The sequence below is a fragment of the Argopecten irradians genome, chromosome 3 (assembly GCF_041381155.1).
Source record: "Argopecten irradians isolate NY chromosome 3, Ai_NY, whole genome shotgun sequence".
NCBI lineage: Eukaryota > Metazoa > Mollusca > Bivalvia > Pectinida > Pectinidae > Argopecten > Argopecten irradians.
In genome coordinates, this window is record NC_091136.1 from 21,559,493 (window position 1) to 21,574,697 (window position 15,205).

Sequence of the window (15,205 nt, forward strand, 5' to 3'; positions counted from 1 at the left end):
ATCAAATTCATTCTATCGTACAGTATTCAATACTTTAATGATGTCTTTAAATGTCTAAAAACAGGTTCCAATAGAAAAATTATGAAATTTTCACGGGTGCTCGATACCTTGCTGGCGAAACAGAGCTACCCCTCAAAAATCACAAAAATACGACACTGGGAGTGAAAATGAAAATTGAAAACAGTTTCCTCGTGTAATATTCATTTCAGTATCTTGTGTGACGTTCCCTAGCTTCAATGACACTACGACATCGCCGACGCATGCTCGCAATTAAGTCCCGTTTCCGGTTTTATTGGATGGATGCCCATTCTTCTTGCAGAGCCGTTGCAAGTTCTTGTAGTGATCTTTGCTGGTAAACGCGGATTTCTGTAGAATGTACCACATGTGCTTTATCGGGTTTAGATCTGGGGAATGAGCTGGCAAGTCCATGCGTTCGATAGTTTTTTCTCTGAAACTCGTCGTCAAGGGTTTAGTAACGCATCGTCACTACGAAATGACTTCATAAACGCGACTGGAAATCGAACGTCTACAAAATCTGTACATAATAGAATTCATAATGCAGATATGATGTCCCGCAGACCTGCATTGAGAATTCCCTTGAATGGTAGGCATGCCCAGGCTATACGTACATGAGCGAAGTGGACTATCAGAGACTGGACCCTGTTCTGTTCACAGACAAGTCCAGATTCTGTCTCGAATTCACAGACAGGCGTGCTAGTGTGAGAAGACTACCAAATGAACAATTTCACACAGTCACCGTCTCCGAACACGACCGACATGGCGGCGGGTTTGTGATGGTTGGGGCGATATAAGTGTCCAAAGTAAAACAGCCCTGCATGGATGATAACGCTGACCTACATAGAGCTCGAGTCACTGACTCTTCAGAGGGAAACTATCGAAAACATAGATTGGCTTTCTCGGATCTAAATTCGCTAACGCACGTGTGGGACATGCTACAGGAATCCATTTCTTCCCGCATTCACCAGTCAAGGTCACCGCAAGCACTTGGAACGGCTCTGCGAGAGGAATTGGAATCCATCCAGCAAAACCGGAATCAGGACTTAATTGCAAGCATGTGTCGGCGATGTCGCTGTGTCATTTAATCTAGGGGACGTCGCACAATATACTGAAATGAAAATTACACAAGAAAACTGTTTTAATGCGATTTTTATTTTCATTCCCTTTGCCTAGTTTTTTGTGATTTTAAGGGGGTAGCTCTGTTTTGCAAGTAATGTATCGAGCACTCTAGTTTTTCTTTTGTAACCTGTGTTTTAGACATCTTAAAGACATCATTAAATTTTTTTCATGAATATTGTTTAATCATATGAATTTGATATACTGTAAAATAAAAGTGATCCTTAGCAAATTTTGAGTACTATGTATGTAACAAAAATATTAAACATAATTCAATTATCCGGATTACCAGGTCCGGTTCTCGATTATTTATTTTAAACAAAGATAAATAATCATCGACTATAAATAGTTTGCATACATATTGATCGTTTCGTTACTTCACCATGACAAATTGCAATTAAAAATGATACAGTATAAGCTCTCGTTCTAAGGATTGTCTAAGCATTTATTATCAATTACAGTTAAATGAATATATATAGATAACATGGCAGTGTATGATGGCTATTTACTACACGTAGTGGGGTTAGAACAATCACGGCATACTTTATGTAAACACCTTGCCTCGTAGTTTAATTGATTCTAAAACATGAATTGATAAATGTAGATTCCTCTAAATGTTTTGTTGAATGCTTTTGTAAACAATAACTGGCTAGAAAAAATATGACAGGTGTAAGCCTATATTTACTTTGCTTTCCAATGTGACAGTTCATGTCCTTAAGTGGTCGTGGATGTTGAAGCAGCGAGACAACTCTATAAGCATTTACTGTTGTTCACTCTGTCAATACTATCCCTAATGACAACCGTCATTGATTGTCTGTTAATCACTAAAAATAAGGTGTCTAATACCTCTAAATTTAGATATTCTCTATCATAAAATTATTGGCCTCTCTGAATGTGATACATATTGACATAATATATTTTGATATTCTAAACAACTATGTTACAACAATAAAAAAGTATGCCCCTCGTGGAGGGATAACAATCCAGACAATGTCTCCCTGGAAAGAGTTTTATATATCTCGAAGTTTAGAAAGAAAAATAATCTATGGTAAAAGAACTCACGAAGACATTTCCCAACAACGACGTTGCTAAACTCGGCTGCAAAAAATAAGCAACAGCGTTGCCATTGCTGGTTGACGTTGTAGATGCCGTCAACTTCCGGTCAAGTGCGGAGCTTCCAAGGGTTTGTTTCCCGGGGGTTATTTCCTTGAGGGGTTATTTTCCACGGGTTATTTCCCTCGTCTTCTAATTCCGGGGAAATATGTAAATTATTCAATGTCATGTGATCAAGTTTAATCCAATCAAAGCATTCTAAATGAAAATGAGGTATTATCACATGTTATATTCAACATAAACAAAACATTTTATAACTGTCGTGATAAACAAAACATTTTATAACTGTGAGGAACGTTGTGCACTTTTTGTTTGTAGCATCTTTGTCTTAGCACAAAAGTGATTTTTGATTGATGACGTGAGACAAATATGTCTTATTCCGGTCACGTGCGGATTTTCCAATTGATTATTTTACCTGGGTTATATTCCATTGGTTATTGCCCTTAGAAGTTATTTACCTCTGGTTATTTCTCCAACTTTCAATGCTGGTTAAATATCTAATCGGTTCATGTCATCTGATCAAGTCAAATATTATATTCTAAATAAAAGTAATTATAACAAAGTGCATTATAGAATATTAATTTTGTTTTATATTAGAACTTGGACATGTCGATCTTCGGACAGAAACAAGCAATTGTTGATTTCATTTTTTTCTCATCTGGATTTTTTTAAGTTTTCAGCATAATGATACAATTGACAGTACAATAACAACGAGTACAGTACATAGTGTGGACAATTCTTAATGGTAGATTCGTATAAAACTTTTTATAACAGGAAAGAAGTAAAGAACTAAAATAATTCCACATGTGCATAGAACTGAAAGGAAATTTCGATGTAGCATGTTTGTAAGTTTGTACTTATCACTTATGAATACCTATGTATACTTAAACCGATTGTTTCAATAAAATTGATATATCTCATTTACAGATAAGCATTTTACTTTTTCTAATAATGATTCACGATCTATCCATGACATATTTCTATGCTCTGTGAAGGAGCTGTTACTTAATTGCGTTCATTAATTATTGAGAGAAACATTACATTCATAATTTAAACATTTTACATAACTCGTTCACTCTAGAAAAGTCGTTAGCGACATCCGTCTGTAGAAATACTTCAGAAGCTAGGTTTTCTACCAAATACGTCGTCGCCAATAATGTTAAGATAGCCTAGTGTTTTGCCATTTGGGATTTTATCACCATGCCAAATAATCCATTTCCAAAGTCCTTCTTCAATTCGTTCTGGTTACCGATCTGATCGTCAGGGTACCACATTGAGAACCAACATTAAACAACTTGAATTCGAAATTGGCAAGGGCTGTTAGAACCAGTATATGATACCCTTTATAGTTGTCATTTATATAGGTAGCATTTGGTTTTATCATTTAGAGCACCAAATTAATACGGAAACTTTAACTTCAACGCAAATTATTTAGCTTCAATCTACATATGGCAACTGTTCGGGTTCAGTAAAGTATGAATATCTCCACCAGCATCCCAAATGATAATTTGTACAAACTGGAAATTATATATCATCGTGTGGTAACCATCTCTTGTAGCCAAGCAATGTAATAGCAAAATTTCAGTTTCGGATCATAAAAATGTCGACACAATACCTTGTACTTCATAGCCCTTGGATAAATGAAATGTACATATTATAGAAATGTATGTTTAACTGGAATCTAAGCACAAATACCACGGAGGAGTCTTCAGAAAAGCCATTACTTTTCTCTACCTCTAGTATGTTTTTTTCAACTCGAACATTTTTGACCGCATCAATGTATATATGTGTTTAAAAATGGTACCATTTATTGGTCATCTCAACACCATGACATATCACTACGATGGGCCCTATAAATACGAGGCCTTTTAGGAATCGTGTTAGTTTTGTACTTGCCAATCTTGTGACAGTATCAAATTGGTAACATTGTAGATCCTAATATTCCGTATTTTATCGTGATGTTACGTACTTTACCGTTTTCATCCTTGACAATCCTGATTGATTCTGATCTATCCGTAAAGCAACGTAACTAAATCGTGCTGTGTCTTGACAATCCGCAACAAACCGTATTGTTCCTTATCAATTACGTAACTGAACCGCACTAACACGTAGTTAACCGTAACAAACTGTTGTATACTTGATACGTACGGTTTAATACGGTTGTGATAAGGAGTAACACGGTTCAGTACATTCCAAAACGGTTAAGTACGGACATACCACGGTTGTTTGATCCGTAGCCAAATTTTGAACGTGTTCAATGCCACGAAACTAAAAATACTTCCAAGTTTAACTACGGAAGACAACGGCTATTTTACGGAAATCTGTTGATTATTACAGAATACCACGAATGATGCCAGATTGTATCCGTAGCTAATCCGGTGAGGTGATCCGTGAAAGTGTGAACGGGACTTAACTGAGCAAATGAATGTTTTTTTTTTCTTTTATCATTTTTACGGAAACAATGATCCAAGCTAAAAAAAGTAAACATTAAAATCAATTCACATTCAAAAGTAAAAGAACCAAACATTTACAAAAGAATAAGTATAACGACATTCATTCAGTGATATCACATTTCCTTTTATTTTTGAAATCTAGTTATAGCCTTTAATGTTTCACCGACTGACAGTAACACTCGATACAATACTAGTTACCGCCTTTAATGTTACACCGACTGACAGTTTACACACGATACAATACTAGTTACCGCCTTTAATGTTACACCGACTGACAGTAACACACGATACAATACTAGTTACCGCCTTTAATGTTACACCGACTGACAGTAACACACGATACAATACTAGTTACCGCCTTTAATGTTACACCGGCTGACAGTAGCACACGATACAATACTAGTTATACGCCTTTAATGTTTACACCGACTGACAGTAACACACGATACAATACTAGTTACCGCCTTTAATGTTACACCGACTGACAGTAACACACGATACAATACTAGTTATCGCCTTTAATGTTACACCGGCTGACAGTAGCACACGATACAATACTAGTTATCGCCTTTAATGTTACTCCGGCTGACAGTAACACACGATACAATACTAGTTATCGCCTTTAATGTTACACCAGCTGACAGTAACACACGATACAATACTAGTTATCGCCTTTAATGTTACACCGGCTGACAGTAACACACGATACAATACTAGTTATCGCCTTTAATGTTACACCGGCTGACAGTAACACAGATACAATACTAGTTATCGCCTTTAATGTTACACCGGCTGACAGTAACACACGATACAATACTAGTTATCGCCTTTAATGTTACACCGGCTGACAGTAACACACGATACAATACTAGTTATCGCCTACATGTTACACGCTGACAGTAACACACGATACAATACTAGTTATCGCCTTTAATGTTACACCGGCTCACAGTAATACACGATACAATACTAGTTATCGCCTTTAATGTTACACTAGCTGACAGTAACACACGATACAATACTAGTTATCGCCTTTAATGTTACACCGGCTGACAGTAACACACACGATACAATACTAGTTATCGCCTTTAATGTTACACCGGCTGACAGTAACACACGATACAATACTAGTTATCGCCTTTAATGTTACACCGGCTGACAGTAACACACGATACAATACTAGTTATCGCCTTTAATGTTACACCGGCTGACAGTAACACACGATACAATACTAGTTATCGCCTTTAATGTTACACCGGCTGACAGTAACACACGATACAATACTAGTTATCGCCTTTAATGTTACACCGACTGACAGTAACACACGATACAATACTAGTTATCGCCTTTAATGTTACACCGGCTGACAGTAACACACGATACAATACTAGTTATCGCCTTTAATGTTACACCGGCTGACAGTAACACACGATACAATACTAGTTATCGCCTTTAATGTTACACCGGCTGACAGTAACACACGATACAATACTAGTTATCGCCTTTAATGTTACACCGACTGACAGTAACACACGATACAATACTAGTTATCGCCTTTAATGTTACACCGACTGACATAACACACACGATACAATACTAGTTATCGCCTTTAATGTTACACCGGCTGACAGTAACACACGATACAATACTAGTTATCGCCTTTAATGTTTGCATACACACGATACTACTAGTTATCCCTTAAACACACTGATACAATACTAGTTATCGCCTTTAATGTTACACACTGACAGTAAACACACGATACAATACTAGTTATCGCCTTTAATGTTACACCGGCTGACAGTAACACACGATACAATACTAGTTATCGCCTTTAATGTTACACCGGCTGACAGTAACACACGATACAATACTAGTTATCGCCTTTAATGTTACACCAGCTGACAGTAACACACGACAACAATACTAGTTATCGCCTTTAATGTTACACCAGCTGATAGTAACACACGATACAATACTAGTTATCGCCTTTAATGTTACACCAGCTGACAGTAACACACGATACAATACTAGTTATCGCCTTTAATGTTACACCAGCTGACAGTAACACACGATACAATACTAGTTATCGCCTTTAATGTTACACCGGCTGACAGTAACACACGATACAATACTAGTTATCGCCTTTAATGTTACACCGGCTGACAGTAACACACGATACAATACTAGTTATCGCCTTTAATGTTACACCGACTGACAGTAACACACGATACAATACTAGTTATCGCCTTTAATGTTACACCGACTGACAGTAACACACGATACAATACTAGTTATCGCCTTTAATGTTACACCGGCTGACAGTAACACACTATACAATACTAGTTATCGCCTTTAATGTTTAATGTTACACCGACTGACAGTAACACACGATACAATACTAGTTATCGCCTTTAATGTTACACCGACTGACAGTAACACACGATACAATACTAGTTATCGCCTTTAATGTTACACCGGCTGACAGTAACACACGATACAATACTAGTTATCGCCTTTAATGTTACACCGGCTGACAGTAACACACGATACAATACTAGTTATCGCCTTTAATGTTACACCGAGCTGACAGTAACACACGATACAATACTAGTTATCGCCTTTAATGTTACACCGACTGACAGTAACACACGTACAATACTAGTTATCGCCTTTAATGTTACACCGACTGACAGTAACACACGATACAATACTAGTTATCGCCTTTAATGTTACACCGACTGACAGTAACACACGATACAATACTAGTTATCGCCTTTAATGTTACACCGCTGACAGTAACACACGATACAATACTAGTTATCGCCTTTAATGTTACACCGCTGACAGTAACACACGATACAATACTAGTTATCGCCTTTAATGTTACACCGGCTGACAGTAACACACGATACAATACTAGTTATCGCCTTTAATGTTACACCGGCTGACAGTAACACACGATACAATACTAGTTATCGCCTTTAATGTTACACCGGCTGACAGTAACACACGATACAATACTAGTTATCGCCTTTAATGTTACACCGGCTGACAGTAACACACGATACAATACTAGTTATCGCCTTTAATGTTACACCGACTGACAGTAACACACGATACAATACTAGTTATCGCCTTTAATGTTACACCGACTGACAGTAACACACGATACAATACTAGTTATCGCCTTTAATGTTACACCGACTGACAGTAACACACGATACAATACTAGTTATCGCCTTTAATGTTACACCGGCTGACAGTAACACACGATACAATACTAGTTATCGCCTTTAATGTTACACCGGCTGACAGTAACACACGATACAATATCTAGTCATGGCCTTTAATGTTACACCGGCTGACAGTAACACACGATACAATACTAGTTATCGCCTTTAATGTTACACCGACTGACAGTAACACACGATACAATACTAGTTATCGCCTTTAATGTTACACCGGCTGACAGTAACACACGATACAATACTAGTTATCGCCTTTAATGTTACACCGACTGACAGTAACACACGATACAATACTAGTTATCGCCTTTAATGTTACACCGACTGACAGTAACACACGATACAATACTAGTTATCGCCTTTAATGTTACACCGACTGACAGTAACACACGATACAATACTAGTTATCGCCTTTAATGTTACACCGGCTGACAGTAACACACGATACAATACTAGTTATCGCCTTTAATGTTACACCAGCTGACAGTAACACACGATACAATACTAGTTATCGCCTTTAATGTTACACCGGCTGACAGTAACACACTATACAATACTAGTTATCGCCTTTAATGTTACACCGACTGACAGTAACACACGATACAATACTAGTTATCGCCTTTAATGTTACACCGCTGACAGTAACACACGATACAATACTAGTTATCGCCTTTAATGTTACACCGACTGACAGTAACACACGATACAATACTAGTTATCGCCTTTAATGTTACACCGACTGACAGTAACACACGATACAATACTAGTTATCGCCTTTAATGTTACACCGGCTGACAGTAACACACGATACAATACTAGTTATCGCCTTTAATGTTACACCGGCTGACAGTAACACACGATACAATACTAGTTATCGCCTTTAATGTTACACCGGCTGACAGTAACACACGATACAATACTAGTTATCGCCTTTAATGTTACACCGGCTGACAGTAACACACGATACAATACTAGTTATCGCCTTTAATGTTACACCGACTGACAGTAACACACGATACAATACTAGTTATCGCCTTTAATGTTACACCGACTGACAGTAACACACGATACAATACTAGTTATCGCCTTTAATGTTACACAACACGATACAATACTAGTTATCGCCTTTATGTTACACCAGCTAAGTAACACACATACAATACTAGTTATCGCCTTTAATGTTACACCGGCTCACAGTAACACACTATACAATACTAGTTATCGCCTTTAATGTTACACCGACTGACAGTTACACACGATACAATACTAGCTGACAGTAACACACGATACAATACTAGTTATCGCCTTTAATGTTACATCGACTGACAGTTAAACACGATACAATACTAGTTTTTGCCTTTTATGTTTCACCGACTGACAGTTACACACGATACAATTATCTATTATGGCCTGTTGAGTGGGCACTATTGCCTCATAGTATTGTCGAGGGATGGAATAGTGCCCGAGCCGAAGGCGAGGGCACTATCCCATCACGAGACAATACTATGAGGCAATAGTGCCCTCTCAAACAGGTCATAATGGGTTTAGTACATCACCCTCACATGAGACCCGTTTTCATGTCATCGTAACAGAATCACGTCAAGCCAGACATGAAGCGACACCTTGCAACGCTATCTTCATTTCCACAACACATTGTTACATTAATAGTGCAAGATATGAATTGTCGTAGAAATCTGTATTTTTTAAAACGGGATTCAGCTTCATGAAGATTAAAAGTAGATCAGTAGAAAATGAGTGCTCTGTAGAAAAGCAACATTTGCTTCCATCCCCGCACACAACAGCCTGTCCGCCATCTTGACGTCTTGGTCGAAGCGCAACGTTATAATGACGTCAATTAATGATGACGTCACAATACATTCACGTTCAATATCGCGCCACTATTGCAATAGTACCCATGTGTGTATCCAATCAGAATCCTGTATTCTGTCACGTGATGTACTAATACTAGTTATCGCCTTTAATGTTACACCGACTGACAGTAACACACGATACAAAACTACTTATAGTATTTGACTAAATTACAGGAAACAAAGCCTTTGTATTTATCCATTTGTACTAACGCATTCATCATTGTATCTAATGTACTCTATTTATATTTGCATTTTGTATGTTTCTTTTATGCATTTTAGAACAAGGCTTACACCACTATGTAAAGCAGTGAAAATGTTTAACGCATGGTTATGTATTAGGATCAAAATAGTGTGTTTGAAATAAAACCCCTTTATGGTCATCCTTACTTAATCTTGCATGACAACGTCGCTCATGCAAAATAGCTGCAGATATTGAAGTTGGAACATTAATATTCATAGTAGTATTAATTTGCTAATTGCTTATCAAATTGGTTTTTAGGGTTGGTTTTAATAATATATGTGCCCCAGAGGAATTACAGCCAAAGATGGGTTGAGATAACTCTACTTCGCAACAAGGCACACACGTCTGAATTCACGGTAACAACCGTCCCCTCACACACTGGATGTATAGCGCTGTGTACCTCTACCCTCAATTGTGCGTACGCCGCGTACAACAACGACACGGGCACCTGCTTGCGTCATCAACAACTGCAGGGAGAACAGGACCAATCAAATACTAGGGTCTGGGAAAGTGAGTTTATAAGTATTAAATTGTAGATAATATCAATACCATTGTTTGACTAAAATTAATACATTCGACTCATTAGTGATATGCAGGTTTTAATACTTTCGATGTTTTCCAAGTTGTCGTGACTAGTTCCCGAGACTAAACGGTGTCGGCTTATTCCAAGTTTTGATATAGCAGTGCGCTCTGGCCCTTAACCAGACATCTATCTGTCATAATGTCTAAGTCTGGTGTCAGGGCCAGAGTATATCGGGCTACTATCCGAGCGAAAGCTTGATTAAACAATGACAAAGAATATAGGGATTTATGAAATGAATAATAATAAGAAAAAAGAAAAGAATGAAAATCACAATCATAACATAACATAACATTGTTCGTTCCTTTTGAATTATTTTGTAAACATTTTACAGAGGAATCCATTTGCGCGTATCCATTCTCGTACATCAACGACATGGGATGCATATTTGGCTCTGTTGATAGATTGAAATGGGAAGATGCCAAAGTTGAATGTGAAAGAATAGGCGGTCGTCTCCTAGTCGCCAATATCAATGACAAGTTCCATGCAGTACAAACGTCAATAACACGTAAGTTTTTCGATTACCAATACTTATTAAAAGTAAACTTTAATCTTCAAGGTGTCTATTCATTTCATTTCAAAAACGATAAGGACGGGTTTCTTTTAAAGGCCCATAACCTTTCCGGAGCAAAATATAAAGGTTTCTTAAAGAACATTAATAACATCAGAAAATGCATACCGATGACCTAAAATAAGGTTACGACACCAAACATATGCAAGATTTCCTGCGTAATATATGAAAACAGTGGAGAGTCCATTCGCTGTTTTGCCGTCTGGCGCAGTGATAGTCAACTACCGCGCGGTATTTAGGACGACGGTGGGAAACATAATACGACCCGCGTTATGAAAATAAACATTTTATTTATTTTAATCAAATCGTTCAGAATGTGATGATAAATGTAGTATTAACGGTAAGTTAATAATTGTTAAGACTCTACAAAATTATCGATCTTGTTTTACATTCCCATTTTGAAAATTAAAAGCCGTTTCGGAAAGGTAGTGGGCCTTTAAGATAAACCATTGTTTTAAGGATGCTCAAATTTTTGTTATAAAAATATATAAACATGTACATATAAATCGAATGATATATCTGCATTTTGACAGTTCATACGTCTGCATGCCAACTACTTTAAGTATGTGCTATTCTCTGTGATTTTTATAATTATAAGGACCATGTTTCACTGGTTACACGCGTACACATAAGATGTTTAATTACATTCTGTAGTTTGAAACACCTGTTTTGAACTATTTAAAATTGAATTATAAGGATGGGGTTCCCGCAGCTAGGTGTTTTTTTCTCTCTATATATATATTTATAATTCACAGTTTCGTATCATAAAGTCATACCAGGAGTCCCAACAACATCTCCGAAAAAGGTTGACGGACATACAAAGATTGCTATGAGATTCCAGGCTTTTATTTAATATTATGCTGAACGCATTTCTATTTCATTTTAATTGTTATCATCATTAATTTAATTTTTTTTTTAAATCAGAAAAGTTCTTAATATAATAGTATATTATTACTGTGTACACATCCATTCAAGCTGCTTACACCTGTTGCAATGTTTTACAGAGTACGGCCTGTTTTGGGTTGGCGGGTACCCACGAACGCCTGACGGTGTCTGGGTATGGCTTACAGGGGATCTATTCAACCACACCATGTTTCAACCCAATCAACCCAGTGGGGGTCCAGGGCGTTTGGCCTTTTGGAAATCAGGTGGTGCTATAAAATTGGATGATACATTCCCACACGAAAGACATTACTATGTGTGTGAATCGCTTTAACTTCATACGCCTTGTTTTCTATTCGATCGGTGAAATTTATTTGTGAAAAAAAATGGGCTGACCAAATGAACGGGATGGTACCAGGAAGAAGGCAACTTCCGTGCAGACTACTTAATGCAGGGAAGCCGGCAAAGATACAATAAATTTCACCTACTAAAGTTCCGAGAATATGTGAATGCATCTAGGAAACAAACAAACCTCTGGATCGATACATGCAGCAATCAATCAATTCTAAACGACTATTCGCTACTCAGCATTCTAAAATAGACATTTTGCCAAGTGACACTGAGATCCTGATCGTTTAGAGTGTGTTAATACGGCAGACACTGAAATGTATCACTCCATTGCATGATCTGTACGAGCTTTAAATTATACTTGTCAGGGATAAATCCGACGTTTTGAATATCATCTGATATGCAGCTATTCCTATAAAATTTTGTATCGCCGCAAGGTAGTAGAACAACCTAGATTGATACCTTTTGCTGCTCCATTTATCTTACTATTGAAATATATTAAAATATATTACTACACATGCTTTATGATATCACAGATAAACAATGCAATGCTAAGACCTGAAAAACCACGATGGTCAATTTGAGCCTGTCAAATTACAACTACCTGATTAGATAAATCGTACATTTATAAATTGACAAATTGTGCATGACAATTTACTTTTAAGTAGTCGTACATTTACAAAGTGTACATGACCATTAACGGTAGACAGGACAAGGTATCGGCCTCTGTTATTGGGAGACTGGTGAATGTGGAATATTTTATTCCAGTCTTTACCTTTGGTTCAGATTTTATTGATATTACAGCGATAATGTGACAAACAATGAACCGCAGGCTATCATCAGTTCGATATTCCCTGTAAAAGCAGTCAAGTATATAGTATGCGGTCTTCAAATTTTATTTATAAACATACAAATGAAACTTACATGTTGTCTTGAAAACATGACTTCTGCAGGTTTAATTGACTGCATACGGAAAACTATGAAGGCACGTGGTCTGCGTTTTATTGTTTGTAACATTACCGCTGCAATATAAATCAAAGCTAAACCAAAGGTCAAGACTGGAATTCACCAGTCTTCCAATAACTCAAGCCGATATCATGCCCTACTCACCGTAAATGGTCATGTACACTTTGTCAATTTATAAATTTTCAACTTATTCAATAAAGTTGCTGTTATTTGACAGGCTCAAACGGGCCATCGTAAAAAACATACCCACCGCGGTAAAATAACACTGAGTATGTATGGTGCGAGTTTACTTGTGTAACACAGTAATTTGTATCCACATGTACAGCTTATAGCTGATACAATTATACAATATACATACATGTACATATAGTTACAAAAAGAGTCGTTATTTGGTATGTTATATCACACTAAGGAGTTAATTTTGAAAGTTACAAAATACACGGGCTTTAGTGAGCTTAATTATTGTACTATTGGAAAACAATAACTTATGAGTGTTGAGAATATTCTTTATATAACACGAGTCGTTTGACCAGATTCTACCACACAATTAACAAATAGTAATAGTTGTAAGTTTATAAATAGAACAATGACCTGGTTGCGTTTTCTGACATATAAAATAAGTTGTAGTCATCTTTTTCATCAACAGAATTGGATCTATTCAATTTTCATAAGTCACAACTGGTAACAAAGTATTCATTTAGATTAGTTTAAAATGTAATAACTATATAATACGTTTTTATTAATTGGTATGTTTTTAATATGAGAATATATCACTCAAAGAGGCAACTTTATAAGCCACTGTTATTCCGAAACATTTAAAATTGGATCGTAAAACGAGATTTATATTTTTGAAATGTCGCAAATGTTATTATCTCACCATTGATACTACACTTCCCATTCATGTCTGAACAGTTATATTTCATTTCGCGGGTAGTCAAATGTTTCCCGCCAGCGTCTTAATTAAAACGCGTTAGTGTAGTATCACTGCACCAGACGGCAAAACAGCGAAATGATTATTCACTGTTACCATAGATTTGTATTTGTTTCATGCCGTAGTTTTATATTTGGTCGTAGCTATGTAACAGGGTGCAGGATTTACAATAATTTTAATACTTGCATCAGCCAGCGATCGAACTCAGGACCTCCGGAATATCTCAGCGTTTCGGTGTTACATATTTTAAGCCTGTTCTTAAATGCATCATGAACGAAAACGAATCTGACTTTTTATCAAAGTACGATGTTTGTGGTAGCGATTATAATGTTAACATTTTCATGCATTACATATGTCTCAGGTGATTAGGGAATTGCACCTTATGTATCAATACTGGTATATAACGTTTAGCGAATATTTGTCAATATTAAATAGTCACGCATAGCAACATTTGATCTAATATGTACGATACAAATCAATTGCTAGAGTTATTTATTTTGAAATAACATGTACAGTGTATTATTAAATTAACTATAGTAATATTACAAGCCTCTTAGGAAATATTGCATCTTTAATCGTGCATGCAATAATGGGGGACCTTTATATAAAAATACCAGAGCACTTGTTATAAAGACAATCTAATGCTGGAGACAGTGTCTGTGTTATATAACGATGGAGCTCCTACTTGTAGTGTATCAATTACCTATATCATTATTGTCCCCATGGGCATGCGTCTGTAGTTATGCTCATCGGTGATCATATACACCAACACGGCTTAAGGTAGTAGTTTCAGGGAAAGGGAGACAACTCATATTTTTGTTTTCATACAGATGCTTGAACTATACAGATGCTTTAAGATCTCCAAAC